Here is a 26,279-nt window from a genome sequence, read left to right on the forward strand (position 1 = left end):
TTAAACTTTACTTAATTTATTCCATTTTCCAGCTTGTTTTTTTGTTACTTCCTTGACCCTTGCGAGCTGGATTTAACATTAACAAGAGAAAACATTCTACATCATCTAGATATTCTGAAAGTGCATGTGATTCTTAGTTTTTTTTTTTTAGTTTAGCAGTTCATACTCCTGTCTTCCACATGTTATTGCCTCTGGACTTGTTTAAAATGTTAACTTTAACTGAACAAAATTGTACCATTTAAGCTTTCGTTGCAAATCTAATCACATGACTCTCTCAGCGCTGTCAGTTCCCTCAGATCTGCGTTTGTGTCTGGTCCACTGGCCTCTCTGTGCACGGATGAGCGAGTGTCCAGCTCTTTTCCTCTGCACTCAAACACTCCCATTCACACAAGTGGAGTTTTCTGGACCCATTTACAGCCAGTGACACACTAAACCACAGAAACACTCGTACTTGTCACTGAGCGAGACCTATTTGGAATGATACATGTGACCTGCTTTTTTGTTTTACACGTTTCATCTTCTTACTTCTGGCTTGAATGTTGGCGTGTATCGATACGTTTCAAATCCTCCCCCGTGTCCCGTGTGGTGTCACTTTGAGGAACAACATTTGAGCGTCCAAACTCAGAGGAGCTGATGTGTTTACAGTTCAGGGTTCAGTGAACTTCAGTGTTTGGATTAGACTAAACTACACTGTGCAAATACTTTAAAGCTACTGAAGCAACATCTACACAAAATATTATAAAACAGGAATTGTTGTGTTGGAGATGCAACATATTAGGCGTGTGCAAAAAATATTGAAATATCGATATATCGTATCGTTTAATGTAATGATACAGTATTGATATCATGGGCTGCTGTATCAATATATCGCAAAGAGTATTTCTTGGTATATTTTACTACATTATTTTGTTACAGTGCTACAGTTTTGTTGTTTGTTCAGAGGAAGGAAACTCGTTTATGCAACACATTTGACATTTTTGCTGTTTTAATGATTAAAATGTTTGTGTTTCATATGAACTTTGCACAAGAAGTAGTTTAACAAAGACTTTTAGTGTCACAGCCATGATTTAGTCTTTATTTTTCATTGAACCATATTGATTTGATTTGAAATATATACTGTATCGAATCGAAAGCTCACTGTATCGAGGTATGTATCGTATCGTGGTCTATGTATCGAGAGATGTATCGTATCGGCAACTTCTTAATGATACCCAGCCCTACAACATATTGATGATGATGATGTCTTTTGGCTATTTCTGCGTCCAAAGGAATTCTAGGGGGATTCAGTATCGCTGGCACATTGGTGATTTTAACCTGCTCGAGGGTTTTGAACAAACAACAATGTCAGTGAAGTGTGGTCTTCTCTTCCGTTGGAGATGATCTCTGGACATAAATAATAATGTCAAATGTCGTTCGATCAAAACAGCGTGGTTAAGCTCGTGTCCCTCGGAGCACTTCATGCCCTATATGCTCGAGTTATGTGAGCGCCCACACTGCCCCAGACTAGAACATATAACAACACTTATAAAACCATACTATATACACTTGTAGCCCCAAAATACACTCAAATAAAGCATGTTTTTTTTTTCCAATTTGGTTGTGTTCATCAGACTTGCAGACTTACTTGCAAATCCCCACCTCTGATGAACACTGATGACTCGAGTCAGACTTGAGTCACTATATTTAGGACTTGAGACTTGACTTGATAAAACAGACAAAAACTTGGGACTTGAATTTTTTATTATAATTTTTTTTTATTTCAGTCACAGGTATATTTTGACATTAATTCATAAACAGTCATATTTAACATATACAGACCGAGAAGGTGCAGGCTGAAGCTTAAGCTTATTATGCATTATGAATTGGACTTGAAGGTCAATGACTTGGGACTTGACTCAGACTTCAGGTCAGTGACTTGATGCTTCTCCTAAAAAACATATATATGTGTGTGTTTTTAGAAAATACTTTGGTACTGTATATTACATTTAAATGTAATATACGGTACCATACAGTAATATATAGTACTATGCAGTAAATACAGTACAATACAATAAAACAGAGAACTACAGAGAACTACATGTCAAAATAACTGTTATTAAGCACTTTTAAATCTGAATTCTTTCTGTTCTGACTGTAATGATTCACACACAGATCTTGTCAAGACATTTAAAAAAGAAAAATTTGCCTTTCTCCAACTTATACAAATACTTATAAATACTCATAATTATACCTTGACTTTTTAAGTACAATTTAGTTAAAAATTTTGTTTCTACTTTGGTTTAAAAACTTGAAATGACTTGGACTTGACTTGGACTTATGGGCTAGTGTCTCGAGACTCGACTTGGACTTGCCTGTATTTGACTTGGGACTTGACTCGGACTTGAGGTCAAAGACTTGAGACTTACTTGAGACTTGCAAAACAACAACTGGATTCACCTCTGATGTTCATTACATTAAAAACATACATTCTGACTGTGAGCATCTCCACAAACTTGACTCTCATTTTGACCTGCTTGTTTCCATGGAAATGTTATTCATTTAGGTTCATTTTACCCACATTTCCAAAGAGAATATTCCGAATTATACTTTTAAGGTCCGTGTATCATTTGTTGAATTTCAATTAAGAACGAAAAACAATAAAATTGGAAAATATTTTGTTTTAGTTTCAAAAAGAAAAATCAGATTTTGACCTCTATTTCCAATATTTCATTGAAAATAAATTTCAAATAACACTAATCACAAAACAGTCTCCGAACCTATTTTGATATTTGATTCTCTCTGGTTTATTTGCTCTGGTAGTTCTGCTACATTGTCAACCATGGATCTATACAAATAATTTTTAGCAGAGTTCTATGGATCAACTGAACAAAGTTTATCGCTGCTTCCTGTTTCTCATCATGAAGTTCAACAATGATTTTCTAAGAAGGTGAAAGTAAATGAGTCGCTATAAAAAAAGACGACGTGTTTGGCCACAAGACTGCAATGATTTTTCAGTTAAGTCCTTCAGCAGCAGAACTTTAGGGCAAATAAACCAGAGAGAATATCAAAATTGAAATAGGGACCGTGACTGTTTTTGCGTCTGTGTTGTTTGAAATAGACTTTGAATAAAATTTTGGAAATAGAGGTCGAAATCTGTTTTTCTGTTTGACACTAAAATGGAAAAATGAAATAACAAACTGTTTTCCCGTTTTATTGTTTTTCGTTCTTAACTGAAATTCAAAAGGACGAATGGTACATGGAGCCTTAAATTCTTCTTGTTCTACTATAACTTGACTTGTTTCTATTTTCCCTGTTACTACGGCTACTAACCACTACCACAAATACTTTTAACTGCAGATTCCTCCTAACCCATGGCAGTGTGGAGGATGTGCGCTGGTCACATGGTCGGTCACATGTTTCAGTGTTTTCTGAGGTGGTCACGTCACAGATAAAAAGAGGAGAGTCAGTGAGGCAGAAGAGCAGAACAGGGTCAAACTACTGCAAAGTGTACTTATGTAAAAGGACTCCTACAGGGTTCGTACCAGCGGCTTTTATTCGGGAGCACGCCTATGTTCTCTCAGCCTTAAGGTTTATAAGGTTTCTAACGTCTGTTTTGTTTTTTTTTGTTTTTCGAAATTTAGATCCTGTGTTCCCACATTTCCTTTATCATCAGTTTGTGTCAGATTTTATCCCCAGTTCTCCCAGTTTGTTAGTCACTTACACCTGAGTTATTCTCCAGCAGCAGTTGACTACAGATGGTCCCGGTCAAGCAGAAGTAAACAACAAGGCCAAAAATTCAAGTTAATGCATCTGATATAAAAATGTATTCAACAGATACATATGTACTCTAGTTTATGAAACTGTTGACCTTTTTTCTGTACCATTTTTGGTTCTAAAGTTCCATATGTTTTAAACAGACCATGTATGAAACATGGAACAAAAATTATTTCCCAAATTTCAAAGACCTGCAAATCATGTCAATAAATGGATGTATTTCATCATATCTTGTGTTATTCCATCTTTGAACTGTTGATGAAGGTACATGATTTTTTTTAAAAAATGTATTTAAAATGATAAAAATTTGCTTGGAAGGACTGACATATTTTATAGAAATAGTTTCCTTTCATTTTGAAGTAATATTAAAGTATTCAGAAGAAAAAAGCAACAAAATGATGTAAAATCCTGCACCTTCTACTTGTTTGCACAATTTTCCCTCCGTTACTTTTCCCTCCGTTACCATGACCTTTCTTAATAAAAAATCTCATGACTCAAAAAGCAAGAGGTTTTTCAACCTAATCTTGTACCATATGGTAGAAAACTATATGAAGCAAATATTCAAACCAGTTTGTTAAGGATATGGAAGTGAGAACTACATATCTACATACTATTTGGATTTATTGCCCAAAAAGTGCTGCATATTTCATTCCCTCTGTTACCAACATTTTTTTGTCAACAACTTGAAAGAATATCACAGGTTTAACTTGACCCTGTTGGAGTGTAACTCTTTCCTACATTCTGATACTTTACTTATTTCAATAGTCCCTCTAGTTTCTGAATAAGAGACATTTGAATGTCAAAAATCTGCCCCTGTTTCCCTCCGTTACCACTTGACCAGATCCAGATGTAATGTAGAGGTCATGGTGCAAAGACCTGAGGCTGAAATGACTCTGAATCATCCCTTTAAATACTGTTTAAAATAAAAAAAAAATGATTTGAGTTTAATTTTGAGAAAAATCTTAGAAATAAGGGAACATAGACATGACCCCTTTTTATTCTGCTGAACTACTTTTAAAGGACCATATTAGGCTGTTTTCTGATCTATGTTAACTTATAATATGGTTTCCTCATCCAAAAAAAGTTGTGTCACTGTGGCAATGTCTTAAGATCCAACACCTTCACGGATGTATTCAGCAATAAGACCTACACATGCCAGAGCTTTGCCAACTGTAACAGCACCTACGTCATCTACAGGCTTCGATGTGAATGTGGACGCTTTTACACTGGACGCACCAAACGTAAGTTTAGAGAGAGACTGGCCGAACATAAATGTGTCATCAGGATCAACAACGTACTTTACTCAATGGCAAAACACTACAAAGCTGCTGGTCATAGCAGTCCCACCTCTCTCAGGGGTGTGGTCACAGAGGTCATCTCCGAGGATCCCCGAGGAGGAGACCCACTGAAACATTCTGGATCCACACGCTGAAGGCCACGGTCCACCCTGGTCTGAACGAAGAGGTGGATTTTTCACCCTTCTTATAACTGTAGCTCCCCTTTCTGTCTGTTTGAACTATTTGAACTATTTGAACTATTTGAACTATTTGAACTGTGTCCATAATTATTGGGACCCATTAAGCTCCTGCATGTTTGCTCTTATTTGCTGCCTTAACTTTCCAATGTCTGTATTACACTGTTGCCAATAGTCACGAGGGACTGGTTGCCTCCGTCCTTGACAACTGGCCACCAAATACCTGGGTATTTCTCATTACTGTTGTTATGAAATTACTGGTGCTTTCTTCTTCTTGATGATCAACTGAAAATAATGTTTGAAGTGTGCTGTGTAATCTAAGGGATTCTGTATTGTTGACTAGACTCCAGTTTATACAGAACAGTGCTATTTATCTGTTGTGTTATGAATGGTTTGTTGTCAATATACTTGGATTCAATATGTAAATGTTTTGGGAAATTTAGTTTTTTAACTATCACGTGGCTGGGGTCACGACCCCTATAAATGATCACACGTGCTGCTCACTCAGTCAGTGTCAGTCACCCTGATGAAGACGACGTCGAAACGCGTTGGCGTGATTTTTTAAAAATTCACCGCAAATCAGAGCCTCTGCCGTCCTTTTTTCTGCTTCACGAGAATCTAAACTCCGGTTTGATGAGCATCTGTATGTGTACGTTTTCTGATCCAGTGTAGCGCTCTAATTTTGTTACTACTACTACTACTACTACTACTACTACTACTACTACTACTACTACTACTACTACTACTACTACTACTACTACTATACTACTACTATACTACTACTATTACTACTACTACTACTACTACTACTACTACTACTACTACTACTACTACTACTACTACTACTACTACTACTACTACTACTACTACTACTACTACTACTACTACTACTACTACTACTACTACTACTACTACTACTACTACTACTACTACTACTACTACTACTACTACTACTACTACTACTACTACTACTACTACTACTACTACTACTATACTACTACTTTTACTACTACTACTTCTATTACCACTACTACTACTATTACTACTACTACTACTACTACTACTACTACTACTACTACTGTGAGAGACTTGATTAATGACTTTACAGTTACGCATGATTGTGATGAATTAGCGTACCCTTGTTCTTGTTGTTTTGAATTCTGACTGTTCTTGTTGTTGTGAATTCTGATTGTTGTTGTTTTTGCGAGATGTATTTGAACGCCCCGCACAGTTTCTTGGTACGTGCCTTGAACTAGACTGACGTGTGTTTTTTGTTTTGGACCGCGGCTAGGCACGGTATGGGAGCGGGGACTGTTACAGCCGATTTAAAAAAAAATTGTGTGTGGCTTTGTAATAAATATCCCCTGTGGAAGAGAACGGAGTCGTTTTTGTGCCTAAAGATCTGTAACATCATGGCGAGCCAGCCAGGAGACTGGTTTTAAACGAACTTTGAGCGTGAGAAAAAGGACTTCTGTTAGTAACCGTTAGCCGAAAACGTTAGCGTCCTCGCGCTGCTGAAAAAAACCTCTCTCCAAAAACGAACCTGGAACAACGGATAACAAGTTGATTTGTGAGTACGCAAAATGGAGCTAGAAAACCTGAGAGACGAACTTACTACTACTTTATGCCAAAGAAGCAAGGATCAGCTCGTAGAAGCCTGTAACCTGCTAAAATGTGAGGCAGGGGAAGGGTTACTTAAGGACATGAGCCGCAGAGCGCTAATGAAAATAATCGAACATAAACTGGATGAAGTCGAGACAGACTACGAGCTCGAGGAAGCCATCCAGTATGTGCAACAACTTTTATTAGCCATAGGACACACTGGGTCGAAAGGCGATGCTGAGGAGTGGCGTGATTTTTCCCGTGCGTCTGAAAGATACAAGGAGCTACAGAGAGAAATCAGAGCGATAGAGGAGAAGCTGAACATGGCAGATGCCGCACCCAGTCCGGCTCATAATCCTGTACCAGGAAAGATCCCTGAAGTAACCATCCGTAGAGAGTTTCGGATCAGTGGCCAGATAGGGGAGGGTGGACAACGTGACAGGCTGTCCTATACCAACCTGCTCCATCAAATAGACAATGGGCTCCGCAAAGGCCACAGTGAGCCAGAGGTGATTGAAGCAGTGATAAGAGCCATCAGCCCTGGGCTCAAACTTCGTGACATGTTGGAAATAAAGACTGATTTGACACTCACTCAGTTAAAAACAATACTGAAAGGACATTACAGAGAAGATGATACATCAGACTTGTATCAAAAACTGATCAACATTTCCCAGGACCCAAAAGAGTCTCCTCAAGAGTTCCTCTTCAGAGCCATTGAGCTGAAAGACAGGCTGCTGTATATATCCAGAGGAAAAGAGGAGGAGCACTATGGAGCAGATTTGGTCAAGAGGAAGTTTCTGAGGTCAGTGGGTACAGGTCTACTGAATGACAACATTAAGTTTCAGATAAAGTCGCTTCTCGACAACCCGGATGTGACTGATGAAATCTTGATTGAGAAACTGAATGAGGCAGCCAATCTTGAAATGGAGAGGCTGAACAAGCTAAAGAGAAACAATGCCAAAGTGCCAAAGATTAACGAACTGCTGACGGCAGAGGGACCACACAGCAGCCCACTGACTACCTCAGTTCCAGCCAAGGAGAACACCAAACCAACCCGAGCTCCACCGGAGGTACAAGCCTTAGTGACAGAACTTAAGGCTGAGGTTGCAGAGGTGAAACAGATGGTGCTAGCTTCTCTTAATAACAACAAGCTTCAGCATACCAGGAGGCCAGTAGACAACGCAGGACCCCGTCGGAGGAGAGGCTGCAAGACCTGCCAGGATAACGGAGAGGGAGACAACTGCACCCACTGTTTCAAATGTGGCCAGTCGGGTCACATCTCCAGAGGTTGCAGAGCTTCGCGTCCGCTGCAGGGAAACGACGGAGGGCCACTGCCACGGGACCAGCAGTGACCCGGCCGTCTCATCAGGAGTCCCGCCACTGCTGCTACTGTCATCTGGAGGAGAAAGGCGACTCACCTCTTCAGACCTGCACAAGCTGTTCATCTGCCTGTTATTGCCCTACAACATGTCAGGAAAACCACTGGCAAGAACACAAACACATGTGTAAAACAGTGAGATTAGTTGAACAATATTTGGGTAACAAGGAAGAAACAAGGTGGTCCTCACAGATAGGGAGTGTTGATAACCTGGCAAACAAACAAGGGAAAAAAAATTATCAAACTGATTGGTCGACGTAAAATGGTTAAGTGCACTTTTGATGACATAGTAGTTACAGCACTGTGGGATACTGGGGCCCAGGCAACTGTAATCAGTGATAAATGGAGGTCTGAGCACTTACCTCATACAACCATTAGGGGGATAGATGAACTTTTAGGACCAGAGCCATTAAATGGGCTTGCTGCCAACCAAACAACAATACCGTTTATTGGTTGGGTCCCGGTAGAATTTAAACTTCTAGGTGCAAGTGCCTCCAGCTCCAGCCTTCTAGTGCCTGTCTTAGTTTCCAGTGACCCTAATGTTGCTCAAGATCCTATTATAGGTTTTAATGTGATAGAGGAAGTTATTAATGAGCACATAAAACAACAGGGTACCATAAACAATGACTATGCTGCTAGCATTGTGAGTAATGCATTTGACATTGACAATGTCTCTGCCAAAACTTTTATCCAGCTGATGCAAACCCACCAAGCAGCTGAAGTAGAGACTCCAGTTAAGAATGGCCGGAGTAAAGTGGAGCTGGGCCCAGGTGAAGTGGTCACCCTTCGCTGCCGCACACGTATACAGGCGGAGGAGGACACTGCTATGCTGTTTTGTCCTGGTGTGAACTCAGCTTTACCTGAAGGACTGCATATTCAAGAGGTATTATTTAAGGTGAAAAGGGGTAACTCTGCCACTGTCCCGGTGTCTGTCACAAATACAACAGGCCATTGTATCACTGTAGGTCCACGGCTTATTTTGGGTCACACTGAAGGGGTAAAAACAATATACCCAGCAGCCTTACAACCTGGGGAAATACAAAAAAATGCTGAAGTGACAACTGATGCAGAGGTTAAACTCTCATCTCCCAAAAGTGACATAAGTGAGGCTTGGGACCCTCCTGTAGCTTTAGACCATCTAACGAATGAACAACAGGTTGCAGTAAGAGAGATGCTCAGGGAGGAATGCAAAGCTTTTGCTAAAGATGAAAATGATGTAGGTTGCATTCCTACCCTCCGCATGCACATTACCCTTAAAGACCAAACACCAGTTCAAAAGACTTACATTAGTGTGCCAAAGCCATTGCACCAAGAGGTCAAAGCATACCTGCAGGATTTAATAAATAGAGGGTGGGTCACAAAGTCAAAATCACCTTATTCGTCCCCCATAGTGTGTGTAAGGAAAAAGTCAGGCGAGTTAAGACTCTGCGTGGACTATCGTGAACTAAATCGTAAGTCAGTGCCTGACAGACATCCTATTCCTAGGATACAGGATATGCTTGACAGCCTTACGGGTAGCTCTTGGTTTACCGTATTAGATCAGGGGAAGGCTTATCATCAGGGGTTTTTAGATGAGGAGAGCCAGCCACTCACTGCGTTCATTACCCCCTGGGGTTTATACCAGTGGGTTAGGATCCCTTTTGGTCTTAGCTCTGCCCCGGCAGAATTTCAGAGGAGCATGGAAGAGTGTCTGTGGGGCCTACGTGATGATATTTGTTTACCTTATCTTGATGACAACTTGGTCCATAGCAAGTCATTTCAGGACCACATTGAACATGTAAGAGCAGTATTGCAGAGATATCAAAAACATGGGGTAAAACTTACAGCCAAAAAGTGTGAACTGTTCAAACCTAGGGTCAGGTTTTTAGGCAGGATTGTGTCAAAAGAGGGCCACAGCATGGACCCAGCAGAGGTCGCCCCTGTGCTGTCATTGAAAGAAAAACAGCCTAGCACAGTGGGTGAGTTGAGACAAATACTGGGGTTCTTGTCTTATTATAGACCCTATATACAAGACTTTTCTCGTTTTGCCAAGCCTTTGTATGAACTGCTAGCAGCCCAGCCTGCCCAAAACCAACATAATGTAAAGACTAAAAAGGGGAAAAACAAACTGACTCGAGGACAGTTGCCCTCTTCTGCCCCAGTTAAATGGACTGACACTCATCATCAAGTTTTATGTTACCTAGTTGATAAACTGTCTAATCCTCCTATCCTAGGGTACCCAGATCTGAATCAACCCTTTGTGTTGCATACCGACGCTTCTCAGGCAGGGTTAGGTGCTGTGCTCTACCAGCGTAGCAATGGTAAACTAAGAGTAATAGCCTATGGCTCCAGAACTTTGACACCACCAGAGAAAAACTACCACATGCATGCAGGCAAATTAGAGTTTTTAGCACTTAAGTGGGCTATTTGTGAGCGCTTCAGAGATTATTTTTGTTTCATGCGCCATCTTTTGTGGTTTATACAGACAATAACCCGCTAACTTATGTGTTGACTACAGCAAAACTGAATGCGTCTGGTCAGCGTTGGGTAGCTGAATTAGCAGATTTCAATTTTACCATAAAATACAGACCAGGCAAAACAAATGCAGACGCAGATGGGTTATCCCGAATGCCTTTAGACTTTCAGGACTATATGAGTCACTGTACACAGACAGTCAGTAAAGATGTTGTAACAGCCACACACAGCAGAGCGTCCTAGTACAACAAGCAGAGCAGGCTCTCATATTCAGTGCTGTTTCTTTTGAGGCTCTCCAGCAGCAGTCTGAAGCCGAGAGACTTTTGGACACTATTCAGCCATTACCTAGAGAGGAGATCTGTGTGGCGCAGCAAAAAGACCCTGTAATAGGTAAAGTGTACAGTCACATAAAACAAAACAAGAAACCTGTTGCACACGAATTAAAAAATGAAAGCTCTGAGTTTAAGGCATTGGTCAGAGAGTGGGGCAAGCTTCACATCAGGGAGGATGGGACTCTGTTCAGAAAAACTCAGCTCAAAAACCAACTGGTTCTCCCTGCAGTGTACCACCCTCTTGTCCTAAATGAACTACACAAACAAATGGGCCACTTGGGCTCGGAAAGGACACTCCATCTTATTAGAGATCGTTTCTTTTGGCCCAAAATGCAAAGAGACATTGAGCATTTTGTCATGAATGTTTGTGAGTGCTTAAAGAAAAGAAAACCAAATAGACAAACACGTGCCCCATTACAAAACATTGAAAGTACTCACCCATTCCAACTAGTGTCGGTAGATTTTCTGCACCTTGAGCAATGTAAGGGTGGTTGTGAGTATATTCTTGTGGTCATGGACCATTATACTCGCTTTGCTCAAGCATATGCAACAACTAACAAATCTGCAAAGACTGTGGCAGACAGACTGTTTAATGATTTTTGCCTTAGGTTTGGCTTTCCAGAAAAAACTTCATCACGATTTAGGGAGGGAGTTCGAAAATAGACTATTACACCATTTGAAAGAACTGTCCGGTATCAAGGGGTCACATACAAGTCCGTATCATCCACAAGGAAATGGGCAGACAGAAAGGTTTAATAGGACTCTTCTCTCTATGCTAAGGACACTAACTGAGGAACAGAAAACAGACTGGAAAAGCCACCTTCCCAAAATCATCCATGCCTACAACTGCACTGTTAACGAGTCCACTGGTTATTCTCCATTTTACTTATTATTTGGCAGGCTACCAAGGCTTCCAGTGGATCTTCTGTTTGGTATCGAGCAGGAGGGCAGCTCCAGTACCTACCAGGACTATGTGGACAAGTGGAAACAAAGAATGAGTGAAGCATACAACATCGCCTCCAGAAATGCAGCCAAATCAGCTGTTCGAGGTAAAACACAGTATGACAGAAGAGTCTATGGTCCACCGTTGCAAGTAGGGAGCCGTGTTCTAGTGAGAAATGTGACTGAAAAGGGAGGGCCAGGAAAAATCCGCTCCTATTGGGAAGACAACATTTATGTCATAACACGGCAAAAAGGTGAAGACAGTCCTGTGTTCGAGTTGGAGCCAGAAAATGGCAAAGGAAGGACAAGAGTGTTGCACAGGAACATGCTATTACCCTGTGATTTCCTCCCACTCACCTCAGATGAAAATCAGACTGAACTTGAGACAAAAACAAGGAAAAGACATTTTAGAAAAAGGAACATGGCACGGGGGACTCGGGCAGAGTGTACAGACAGCGGGGAGGAATCTGAGGAGGATTTGTCTGGTGTGGTGTTCTCGTGGCCCACTCCCGAGCCTTGGGGTGCACTGGAGCTGAATCCGGCTGCTGCAGAGTTCATCCCGCGGATGGATGGGGACATCCCAGTGCGGGATGAGCCTCTATGGGAGACTGAGAATAAGCAGGAAGACTCTATGACACTTGGGGTAGCCGAGGAGAATGTGGATGCCAGGGATAAGGGAGATGTGGACAATTGTTCAGATGTCGGTTCTGCTGGGGAAACGGAAGGGATCAATGTGTATCCACGGAGACAGAGAAAGAAACCGCAGATTTTAGCATACAATACATTGGGACAGCCAAGTTTCACTGAGAGGGCAGTAGCCGCTCAAGAGTTAAATGTTAATAGTTATTGGCGGCCTTGGTAAAAAAAAAAAAAAAAAAAAAAAACAGCATAAACTTCCCCATAAGACTGTACCAAATGTACTGGATAAATCTTTTGACATTGAATTGACATAGGAACTGATGGCCGACTATGTACTGTGGAAAAGAAATGTTTTCTTTTGGAACATGTAAGAAAGCATTTTCTGCTTCAAATTGGGTCTCTGGTATGGATTTGGGTACAATTACCTATGGGACAGGATAACTAAGACTGAACGATATTCAGGGGTACACATGACTACAGTGCACGGTAGTTGTGGGTAACTTTAAAAACAAATAAAAAGGGGGAACCTTTGTAAAATGTCCATTTCATATCATTTGATAATAAAGGGAAGGTAAAATTTTATCTTAAGAAGGTACGTTTATTTTGTGTCGGGACGACATCTAATAGTGGGGGAGAGTGTGAGAGACTTGATTAATGACTTTACAGTTACGCATGATTGTGATGAATTAGCGTACCCTTGTTCTTGTTGTTTTGAATTCTGACTTGTTCTTGTTGTTGTTGAATTCTGATTGTTGTTGTTTTTGCGAGATGTATTTGAACGCCCCGCACAGTTTCTTGGTACGTGCCTTGAACTAGACTGACGTGTGTTTTTTTGTTTTGGACCGCGGCTAGGCACGGTATGGGAGCGGGGACTGTTACAGCCGATTTAAAAAAAAATTGTGTGTGGCTTTGTAATAAATATCCCCTGTGGAAGAGAACGGAATCGTTTTTGTGCCTAAAGATCTGTAACACAGAACAACTACTCACATTTGCTTTGTCTACAAAATAAAATGATCTTGTTTCACATTGTGTTTGTTTGTAGGTCAGAGTTTAAAATCAGCAACAGAAAGCTGACCCGTTGAACTTAAAAACAGTTTAAATCTTCTTACTTTTTAGTTGTGTAAAGTGCAGAGAAGTTCTCTTAAAGAAGAGGTTCTCAAACTGTGGGGGAGGGTCCAAAAAAGGGGCACAGAGTGTTTCAGTGCAGTTTGCTTGGCTTTGTTTTAGGTAGATCATTTTGACTTGGTCATTTTGTAAGTAGCTCGCATGCTGAAAAAGTGTGAGCACCTCTGTTGTAAACTCTCATTTTCTGTGAGCTGTTATAAACCTGTAAATGAGTTGAATCACATTTAAACATCCATAAATGAAGAGTTCAGAGTCTAAGGTTTCCAGAGATACTAAATATATCTGTGTTTCAATAAAGTTCATGAGTGTGAAAGTCATTTATAATCACTTGTGGAAGTCTGTTTTCTTTTATGCAGTTATGCTCTATGGGGAGCCCTTGTCATATATGTCTGGGTTGTTCCTTGCAGGCGTCCAAGGGGGAAAGAGTTAATGCCATACTGTGAAACATTTCAGACAAAGCAATAACATCTCCATGGAGAAATGAAGGTGGCAGACCCTTAACCAGAAATGTTACAAAATGCACCATCCTTGAGTTAATTAGATTTATGAAGATCTGCTCATAGATCTGCCCAGACAAATTTTGCTACATGACCACAAAAAAAAAAAAGGATTAAGTGCTATACAGCTCTTTTAGGTTCGACATTCACACTCCTATGCGTCACAAAACTATTCAGAAACACTCTGCGTACATCGTGAAAAGGCCAGCTGTGTTTTACATTCGAGCTAAACGGCGGTACAAGTGTAGAAAGAAAAACTGTGTGGGTTGAAAGTGAAAGTAGCTCAGATTGTGGAGGTCAGCGCGAGGACATTGTGCCGCGGATCTACCCGCATTACGGTATTAGGAGAAGAATAACTGGCCAGCTCCGGTCGCAAATGCAAAGTGCCCATTCAATTTTGTGTCTGCGCCGCGCGGAGGGAATGGAAATCGGCCGCTATTCAAATCACTCTCAATCTCGGCAGTTATTAAAATCACTAGATATCCCCAGGTCCAATTCACATAAGGAATTAAATTAGAATAATAGAAGCCTGATATTACAGCCGTCTCCGGACTGCCGTAAGAACAATCTCTCAATTTAGTCCAAAATTGCGTATATAGAGCGGAGATTTAGACACTGATACTGCGCTTTAGGTACAGATGAGTTTAAATAATGATGAATATCTCCACTTTAATGTAGTTGTAAAGAAATATGAAAGGACTGGGCCATTTCTGTCCAAAGCAAGACAAGGTACGGATTTGTATTTAAACCAATACCTTCATTTGAAACGAAATGTAGGTTTTTATTATCTTAAAGGTGCATTGTGTAACTTTTCTGGTGGAGGGTCCGTCACCTGCTCTGCCTGGAATTTTCTGCAGTATGACATTAAAGAGCTCCACCTTACATTTATTCAACTGCAGGTGGTTTTATAGCTCAAAAATACCTTCAAAAACTGGCATTTGGGCCCATATCCATATTTGGATACATATGTACTCTAGTTTATGAAACTGTTGACCTTTTTTCTGTACCATTTTTGGTTCTAAAGTTACATATGTTTTAAACAGACCATGTATGAAACATGGAACAAAAATTATTTCCCAAATTTCAAAGACCTGCAAATCATGTAAATAAATGGATGTATTTCATCATATCTTGTGTTATTCCATCTTTGAACTGTTGATGAAGGTACATGATTTTTCCAAAAAAATTTATTTAAAATGATAAAAATTTGCTTGGAAGGACTGACATATTTTATAGAAATAATTACCTTTAATTTTGAAGTAATATTAAAGTATTTGGAAGAAAAAAGTTGATAAATGATGTAAAATCCTGCACCTTCTACTTGTTTGAACAATTTTCCTTCCGTTACTTTTCCCTCCGTTACCATGACCTTTCTTAATAAAAAATCTCATGAGTCAAAAAGTAAGAGGTTTTTCAACCTAATCTTGTACCATATGGTAGAAAACTATATGAAGCAAATATTCAAACCAGTTTGTTAAGGATATGGAAGTGAGAACCAAGAGTTATCACTGTTTGGATTTATTGCCCAAAAAGTGCTGCATATTTCATTCCCTCCGTTACCGACATGAGTTTTTAAATTTTTTGTCAACAACTTGAAAGAATATCACAGGTTTAACTTGACCCTGTTGAAGTGTAACTCTTTCCTACATTCTGATACTTTACTTATTTCAATAGTCCCTCTAGTTTTTCTATTTGAATGTCAAAAATCTGCCCCTGTTTCCCTCCGTTACCACTTGACCAGACCCATTTTCACTGTGAGTGGGGTCGCCTCTCCTCAGATCTGACCTGTAACTTGCTCTAACTTGCTCTGATTTGGTCTCCACGAAGATAGAAAGGTTTAATGCCATACTGTGAAACATTCCAAACAAGCGATAACATCTCCATGGAGAAAGGCATTTGATGGACCCTCCACTAAAAAAGTTACACCATGCACCTTTTTTTTAGAACTTTATTGCCAAAAGTTCAAAAGTCACAGGCAGTTTACATTGTAACAAACAATAAGTGTTGAGATCGTCTCTAAGGTCACGTTTACACTGAAATGAATCACTGTATCACGACATCACCGTATCAGAAATGATTTGCGTCCAGACATGTTGTTTCTGTGTCTGCAATCAAAGCCTTCTCTATCCACACAGTAATGCAAAACCGACTGAAACGCTGGTCACATGACTAGGCTGGCATCACAATGTCACAACGTTATGACATCACGTGGGCAGTAAAAACAAGGAAGTGGGGAACCGTGTCAGCCAATTTCGAGTCAAAGAAGATAGCAAGTGTGTGTTACAGGCCCTTTGATATTTGTTTAGAGTGCTCCCATTCTTCTGTATTTGCTTTTGTGTGTGCATGATGCGCTCGGTCCTCGAGCCCTGGACCCGGATGCGCGGGAGTACCAGATGCCGGACGGAGGCTGGCGTCGCAGATTGGCCGGTCACCCCTCCGCCCCCACCAATCCGCGAATGCCACCTGTGGTAGCGGGGGTTTAAAAAGGACAATCTTCCGCCTGCTCGAGGCGGCTGGATCACTTCGGCCAGCTCGCCCTTTTTGTTTGATTCTTTTGGTTGTCTCATTTTGTGTTTTGTTGCTGGCTGTTGCCTCTGTTAGTTCTTTGAGACACCTTTTTGTTCGCAGTACAACTTGAGTTAGATTTGTTACATTGTACTTAGTTTGGGCTCCTTAGTTTATTAGATTATTTTGTTTAATTCTCATTTATTTTCTCCTCAAATGCCTGTTGTTTTTTTTTTGTTCTTTCCCTACACTGTATATAATAAATGCTAAATTTTTTTGTTAAACCTTAAACATCCTGGTTTTATTGTTACTTCCCTTTCTCCCCTAGCAAAGAGGACGTAACAGTGTGAAAACAGTCTTCTAGCTCTAGCATTGCTGTTTCTCATTTGTATAGGGTTTGTTTAAACTGTTTTCCGCAATAGTGTCACATGATCGATGTCACAAACCCAGCAAATCAGGAAGGCGTAAGTCACAGTGACGTGATCCAATAAGGACACAACTAGAGCTCTTACATCAGCGTATCAACGTTTTCAAGTGTCCACATAGTGCCGGAGTCATGGGAGCTCACGGGACCCGAGCCATTTTTCAACAGATTAGTGTGAACGAACACTGCATCCACAACGAAAACGACTCAAATACTTACTAGTGTGGGGGAAAAAAATCAATTTTAAGTTGAAGTTGGGCAGTGAGACACTCCATCTAATAGACATACTTTAATTTCTGTGTCCATTGAACAATAGTAGGTGGAACTATGTTCCTTACCACTAGTAAAAGTAGATGTAACATGTACTGTTGGTCCTAGGTGAGTGAGTTTCTAGCATATAAGTCAAGCAAAAATGAAAGAGGGTCCATTGGGATATCTGATCTAATATTATCTTCAATCTTCTTGATACTTTCCCAAAATGTTCTTATTTTTGGACAGTCCCAAAAAATATGGCTATGGTCTCCCACCGTACCACACTCTCTCCAGCACTTGGTGGTGGTGGTAGTCTTAACCATAAATGTCTTTAACGAGGTTCTGAAAAATCTGACTTTTGTTTTCCAATCCAACTGTCTCCAGTTTGGCTTCCAATCTCTTTGTGACAAAATAAGCACAAATGTTCCCATTGCTCATCCGCTAAAGTCACATTCATCTCAAGTTCCCAGTTTAAAACTGTTGGCCAAGTGACTTTAAAACTGTAATGTGTTATTTATTACTTATTACCGTCATTTCAAAGTAATTTGTTACATTACAATATTACTGCATTTAAAATGTAAGGCATTACATTACTATTGCATTACTTTAAGTTACTCTCACCAAAATAACTGCGAAGATGCTGAACGTTTCGTCGACATTGTGGATTTTGTCAGGGAGAAAACTTACAAACATACAGCACTTCAGAATCACACTGCTAGAGATCCAACATTTATTTAAATTTGGCAGCTGAACACATTCTGTAGGCCACTGTACTGTACAAGAGACAGGAGTCCCTTAGCCAGTCAGGACGCAGCGGGAAGAACACAATACGTGTTCATACACTGTAAAAACAAAAAGAATGCAAAATTGTACAAAAAAAAATCCACGAAACAGAGAGACCACAAAAGGTGAAAGCGCAATAGAGCGAGGGACTGTAAACCAGGTCTAAACCAGAACTGACCCAGGTCTAAACCAGTAAACCAGGTCTAAACCAGGTCTAAACCAGGTCTAAACAGCGTAGAGTTCTCGGTCCTTTCGCCCAAGGTTAACTGACGTCTACACGGCCGCGTCTCCGCCGTTTCACTGCTGCTAATATCGCGGTGATTTTAGCAAATTTCTATGAAGAAAAACCCACCACTTCAATCCAGGTTAAAAAAGCATTGTAACGCGCGTTACTCACATTTGCACCGAGTAAAATATTACAATTTTTTCCCCTGTAATGCCTTACATTACTGCGTTACAGCAAAAAGCAACGCATTACAGTAATTCCTTACTTTTATAACGCGTTACTCCCAACACTGATGTTTAATATGACAAGCACCTTCTAACAAACCTCAGAACTACACAAATGGTGGCGTCTATCCTCTTGATTTTAGAGGCCTTTGTCCAACTGGGTGTGAGGAACAAAAAACTAACCAAATCAATAGCTGTTATAAGGTTTTACAAGCGTTTTAATGACCGAGCATTACTGTCTGATTTGTATTATAGTGTTATTGGTTTTACTGCGAGCATTCCAGAACCAAATACAGCCTTGGACTTTTTAATGAAAAACATTTAATTACGTTACTGACAGACATGCCCCTTTTAAGAGCGTTAGGGCCAAGAATAAAAGTAATTAAAGACATTCATTCAAAGACACGTTCAGACTTCGATCAAAAAGTATCTTGTGCACTTCACAAATCTTGCCTCTCGACGACAGCTCTCGTCTGAACTTAAACACCGGAGAAACTTGCACTGTTGGATTTAAAGGGCATTTTTAAAAGGTATTTTCTTATCTGTGTCATAACGATCATCACAAATATATCTGGAGGTGTGTTTTGTTTCATTTGCACATCTTTAACACACAAATCCTACATATTTAGGCTGTGTTCATGTCTCAAACAGAAAATACACTCTTCAACCATGTGACAGTATGTGATAATACAGGAAGTGCTCTATACACCTTCACTTGAATCATGTGGATGATTTCAGCCCTGGAACTGGGACCTGTGTGAAGCTGACAAACGTAAACCTACACAAAAACTATGTCTATCTTTTCGGCTTCTTTTGTGCTGTTTTGTGCTGCAAAAAGTTTTATTTGTGCCGCTTTAGTTTTGGAGACATTAATGATTCTTTTATAGGTCAAATTAGGGTCAACCAGCCCCCAGGAAACTTCAAAATGCTCTAAAACGTCCCAAAATAGTGTCAATTCTTTATGTTCCATTTGTGCTGTTTTGTGTTGCAGAAAGTTCAGTTTGTGCGATTACAGTTCTTAAAATATTAGCAGTTTTATTTTGGGCTGATGAAGTCATCCAGCCCAACAAAATGTTAAATAGCCTCAAAACAGGCAGAAAATTATTTGAAATGTTTGTATTTCTGTTTGGTGCTGTGACCATTTTCATTTGTGCAAGTATATTTCTAAAATTATTAATCATGACATATGTGACGTCATTTCCGCTCAGACGTCAGCGGCTTTAGCAAAACTCCCAGATGAACAATCTGAGGTGGAGGAAAAAGCAAAAAAACGTTTCGTATAATTTTCTGTTTGTTTTGAGGGTATTTAACATTTTGAGAGGCTGGAAGACATCATCTGCTAATATTTATATTTTCGGCTAATATCTTAAGATTATCTTGGCCTGATTCATCAGCCATTTTAACTTTGTAGTAACCGTTTGACCTCGCAGCATTAGATTTTGTTCGCTCAACGGTAGGCGGGTACTTTTTTCATTTAACCAATCGCTGCTATTTGGTCATGACGTATTTAATGTGCTGCTAACAAGTCTAACTGGTAAATTCACCTTTTCCCAAATCCCGTAGGAAGAAGAAAAAGAAAGAAAAATTCTCTTTGTTCCGGCTTTAAATCCTTGATCTCGGGAATCGTTGCCAACACAGAATGTTTGGTTCTTCGCTCATTGGCTGGTGCCCAAACTCGCACTTCTGGGGTTTTTGCAAACCATCTACTGTATTCTGAATCCTGACCTAGTCGCTGGAGAGAAATGAAACTGAGTGAAGGCACAAGGCGGCACCAGCCTGGCAAAAAGAACCATAATTGCACAAATGAAACTTTTTGCAGCACAAACGGAGCATAAATGATTGACACTGATTTGGAAGGAGCATTTTGAAGCTTCCTGGAGGCTGGTTGACCCTAATTTGACCTATAAATGAATCGTTAATATCTCTAAAACTAAAACAGCACAAACAAAACTTTTTACAGCACAAATGAAGCCAAAAGGATATATCTAGTTTTTGTATAGATTTGCTTTTTGCTTTTGATGGGGGGTCAACTTCACGCAGGTCCCAATTCCAGGGCTGAAATCATCTGCATGATTCTAGTGAAGGTGTCTGGAGCACTTCCTGTATTATTACATACTATCGCGAGGTGGAAGAGTGTATTTTCTGTTTGAGACATGAACACAGCCTAATTATACAGGATTTGTGTGTTAAAAAATGAAACAAAACACAACTCCAGATAAATTTGTGTTGGGGAGTAACTGAGTACATGTTCTGGAGTTACGTAATCAGAGTACAAATTATGAGTAACTGTATTCAGTTACAGTTACTGTTTCAGTGAGTGGTAATTGGATTACAGTTACTTTGTTGAAATAAATGGATTACACAGCTGTATTTTCCAGTTTTTACATTTTGGGCTATATCCCCCTTTTTTTCTGTAAATCCACTCATTGCTGGACACTAAACCAGGTCTAAACCAGGTCTCAAACCATGTCTAAACCAGGTCTAAAACCAGGTCTAAACCAGGTCTAAACTAAACCAGGTCTAGGTCTAAACTAAAACCAGGTCTAAACTAGGTCTAAACCAGGTCTAAACCAGGTCTAAACCAGGTCTAAACTAGGTCTAAACCAGGTCTAAAACCAGGTCTAAAATAAACCAGGTCTAAACCCAGGTCTAAACCAGGATTTAACAGGACTAAATCATGCTGCGTGGACCATGTTTCCTTGTCTCATATCAATATTATTTGTAATATGGTTAAGTACTTTAAGGACTTTTTATTTTCTTTTAGCAGACAAAACTTCTCATGTGAAGATTTCCTCATCTTTGCTTCTCTACAGCAAATCAAGTAATCCAAAGTATTCAGATTACATTACTCACATTAAGTAATTTAATGGATTCCGTTACAAACTACATTTTGGTGTGTGTAATCTGTAATCTGTAGGGGATTACATTTTAAAAGTCACCTTCCCAACACTGTTTGTGATGAGCATTATGACATAGATCAGAAAATACCCTTTAAAAAGAACCGTTAATATCTCCAAAACTAAAACAGCACAAACAAAACTTTTTGCAGCACAAACAAAGCGCCGACGATTGACATTTGTTTTAGTTTGTTTTGTGTAGGTTTGTGTTTGAGGGGTGGTTCTGGGTGGTTCACTGGGTCCAGCAGTGAGGAAGAGCTAATGGTATTTCATTTTAGTTATTTTTTGCTTTATTAACTACAGCAGTTTTACACATGTTTTGTTGCCATATGTCTTTAGATTGTAATGCATCTCCTCATCTTTGTAATTATTATTTGAAAATTATAACTAAAAAATTGTCTCAAAAAAGAATAAATGTAATCCTTGTTTTCGTCACGACACTGCTGAACTGTCTGCAGTGTTGGGAAGGTGACTTTTAAAATGTATTCCCCTACAGATTACAGATTACATACCCCAAAATGTAGTTTGTAACGTAATCCATTAAATTACTTAATGTGAGTAATGTAATCTGAATACTTTGGATTACTTGATTTGCTGTAGAGAAGCAAAGACGAGGATTTTTAACCGTATTAAAACTATTATTGATAAAGAAGGAGGAGACACGTCCACGCAGCATGATTTAGTCCTGTTAAATCCTGTTTTAGACCTGGTTTAGATCTAGTTTAGACCTGGTTTTAGTCCTGGTTTAGTCCTGGTTTAGACCTGGTTTAGACCTGGTTTAGTTCTAGTTTAGACCTGGTTTTTGTCCTGGTTTAGTTCTAGTTTAGACCTGGGTTTAGACCTGGTTTTAGTCCTGGTTTAGATCTAGTTTAGACCTGGTTTTAGTTCTGGTTTAGTCCTGGTTTAGACCTGGTTTAGTTCTAGTTTAGACCTGTTTTTTGTCCTGGTTTAGACCTGGTTTTAGTCCTGGTTTAGAGCTAGTTTAGACCTGGTTTAGACCTCGTTTTAGTCCTGGTTTAGATCTAGTTTAGACCTGGTTTTAGTCCTGGTTTAGATCTAGTTTAGACCTGGTTTTAGTTCTGGTTTAGACCTGGTTTAGTCTTAGTTTAGACCTGGTTTTAGACCTGGTTTAGTCCTGGTTTTAGACCTGGTTTAGTCCTAGTTTAGACCTGTTTAGTCCTAGTTTAGACCTGGTTTTTGTCCTGGTTTAGACCTGGTTTTAGACCTGGTTTAGTTTCCAGCAATGAGTGGAATTACCGAAAAACTCATAACTCATTATTCATAATTTGTACTCTGATTACGTAACTCCAGTACATGTAATCTGTTACTCCTCAACACTGACTATCTGGTGAACGTGACAAAGCCCGAGCTGGAGCCAGAACCACCAAGTCAACAACAGATTGGCAGCAGTTTCATCATAAGAGTCATAAATGTGTTTCTGCTGTTCGAAAAGCCAAATCATCCACTATGGAAATACTGTCACTGTAACCGGCAGCAACTCGGCAGGATTCTGGCAAACTGTAAAATCCTCGTCACGTGATTCAGCTCCTTCTTTATCAAGTGAGAGAATGAAAGACTCGGTTCAGCTACGAGAAATAATATCTGTGATGTTTTTTAAATGTGTGTATCATTCGTTCATTCATTTTTCAATATAAAACCAAAAATAAGAAAATGAAAAAACAACTATTTTCTTCATTATTTGTCTCCAAAACCAAAATGAAAAAACGGATAATGATTCATTTTTTTCAGTTTTCGATTTAGTGTTTAAATGAAGAATGGAAAAAAATGGATAAAGCCTGTTTTTCCCGTTTACGTGACTCCCGTGACTGCGATGCCGGAATTTTGCACCGCATACGGACTGAACCAGGACTGATCCAGAACCAGACCAGGACTGAGACCGGACCAGACCAGGACTGAGACCGGGACCAGACCGGGACCAGACCGGAGCTCGAAGCTGAGGCTCGGACCCTGCAGAGGCTCGGAGTCAAAGCTCGGAGTCCGCTCTGGTCCCGGACCTGGATCAGTCCTGGTTCAGTCCACATGCAGTGCAAAAGTCCGGCATCGCAGTCACGAAAGTCACGTAAACGGGAAAAACGTCCGTTATCCGTTTTTTCAATTCTTCATCACAAAATCGAAAACTGAAAAAATGAATCATTATCTGTTTTTTCATTTTGGTTTTGGAGGCAAATAATGAAGAAAACTGTTGTTTTTCATTTTCTTATTTTTGGTTTTATATTGAAAAACAAATGAACAAATGATGTATGGATTTTTAAAATTTTCTACAATACTTTTGATACTGCTGCCATCTATTGTTGTTAGTCGAGTACATGAAGATACGGCAGATAACCAAATATTTTCCTTTAAGCCCCTTTATTCAATATGAAGTGAAGTATTAAATATGTTGCTCTCCATAGATCCAAAGAAGTCTGGAGCTGACACCCTAGAACTGAGGCTGCTACTTCTATCAGTTCTACAAATAACATAAGTTTAACTAATATTTTTAATCTTACAATTACCGTATTTTCTGGATTATAAATTGCTCCAGAGTATAAGTTGCACCAGCCAAAAAATGAGCAATGAAGAAGAAAAAAACATGGAACCGACATTTTATCTTGAAAGGCAAGTTCTAGTATTAACAACAGAATAAAGAACAACAGACTGAATAGGCATTAATATGTTAACAGTTATTCAGATAATTATAGCATAAACAACAGAACATAAGTTTACCAAACTCACAATCTCACGCCAAATCACTAAATCCACTGAATTCTTCATCCTCGGTGTCACTTCTGCACAACCTTTGGAGATAAACCATAGATCCATGATGTAAACAGAGCGTTGCTTCCTCTTCTGTGTCGCTGTCGTCAGACTCAGCATCAGTTCCAGTTAGAATTATTCGGGTTTTTCTGAATCCCGACAGGATGGTTTCGGTGTCACTGAAGTCCAGGCTTTGTCCATCCATCCAGTGACTTCAGGAAAGTTACATGTTGCATAGGGGTGTGCAAAAATATGGGAATATCGATATATCGTATTGTTTAATGTGATGATACAGTATCGCTATATCGTGGGCTACTGTATCGATATATCACCAAGACTATTTTTAGGTGTGTTTTACTACATTATTTTGTTACAGTGCTACAGTTTTGTTGTTTGTTTAGTGAAAGGAAACTCATTCATGCGACACATTTGACATTTTTACTGTTTTGAGGATTAAAATGTTTGTGTTTCATATGAACTTTGGACAAGAAGTGGTTTAACAAATAACACAGACATGAGTTAGCTTTTATTTTTTATTGAATCGAATCGATTTGAAAACATATTATATCGAATCAAAAGTGCACTGTATCAAGATATGTCTCCTATCGTGACCTGTGTATCGAGGTATATATCGTGTCGGCAACTTCTTAATGATACCCAGTCCTAATGTTGCACCCTCCTGGTTGCCGTGAAGCTGTGTTCTCCATTACCACTTTCCCCTAGTCCCTCACAAGTTTCCTGCTCACTCCAAACTTTCTTTCTGCTGCTCGATTACCGTTTTTGGCTGAATATTTCACTGTTTACAGCAGAACAACGGCTCTTTCTGCAGGAGACATGTGCAGTAGAGCGAAGTGACAGTGGTACAGGAGTAATAGTAGCAGCAGATACTGACACACAAGACTAGAGCCTCTTGCAGCTGTCTGTGTGAAAATTTTAAAATATAAATTGCACCGGAGTATAAGTCGCAGGAAACACCCAAACCACGAAAAAAGTGTGACTTATAGTCTGAAAACTACTATACACTCAAAGCATTCCATTATTACAGAAAACTTTTGTTCTCCCCTTACATAAAGAAAGACAAATGAGTTGAATAATCTGTCCACTTTCAAAATTATCCTGTCGACCAAACTCTTGGAGAAGTAATCAAGTGCATTCTTTTTTAATCTAATTATTTTAAATATAGCACCATCTGATTTCAGACCAAAACATCACGAAGCCACCAAAGTTTTATAAATTATATAACTATTGCTTTGGAAAATCAAACAGAGAGCCAGAGTGTAGCTCAGTACAAGAGCATGTTTAGCATGTTTATGTGGTTTGTTTCTATGTTTTACATATTGCTCAGGGCACAGAGAGTTTCCACAGGCGATGTGCGTCACCAGAACAAGACAGATGCAGGAGCGAGCAGCCACACGACCCATGACCCCTGACCTGTGTGGAGAGCAGCACAAGTCTCAGCAGCAGCAGGGGGAGCGCTCCCTGGGGTGGAAGTGCTGAGTCTGATGTGGTGGTGCTCATGTGCGCAGAGTCTCTGGCCTCAGGGTTTTGTATTTTAGAATTTTAGTCCTTTTTAATATATTATTGTTGGCAAACCAAAATAAATGTTTAATATTTTAACAGCTTTTTTTGGACACACCTACACAATTGTGCCTTATTTGGCACCAGTCTCTTGCTATTTTTGCTACGTATCTATATTTTATTATTAAAATGTATATATTTTTTCTCTTTGTTATTAGATTATATTGTCGGTTTCACTTCGTAGAAACCGTCTGACCTCGCAGTGTTAGAATTCGTTCGCTCGACTGTAGGCAGGTACTTTTTATTATTTAACAAATCGCTGCTATTTGGTCGTCACCTATGTAATGCTCTGCTAACTGGTATATTAAGCTTTTCCCAAATCCCATATGAAGAAGGGCAATAACATCTTTCCTCTTGATAAAATTCACTAAACATTCTCTTTGTTCCAGCTGTAAATCCTCGATCTCGGGAATTGTTGACAACACAGAATGTCTGGC

The sequence above is a fragment of the Boleophthalmus pectinirostris genome, unplaced genomic scaffold (genome assembly GCF_026225935.1).
Source record: "Boleophthalmus pectinirostris isolate CB_2022bp ecotype Guang Dong unplaced genomic scaffold, ASM2622593v1 HiC_scaffold_12, whole genome shotgun sequence".
Classification (NCBI taxonomy): domain Eukaryota; kingdom Metazoa; phylum Chordata; class Actinopteri; order Gobiiformes; family Gobiidae; genus Boleophthalmus; species Boleophthalmus pectinirostris.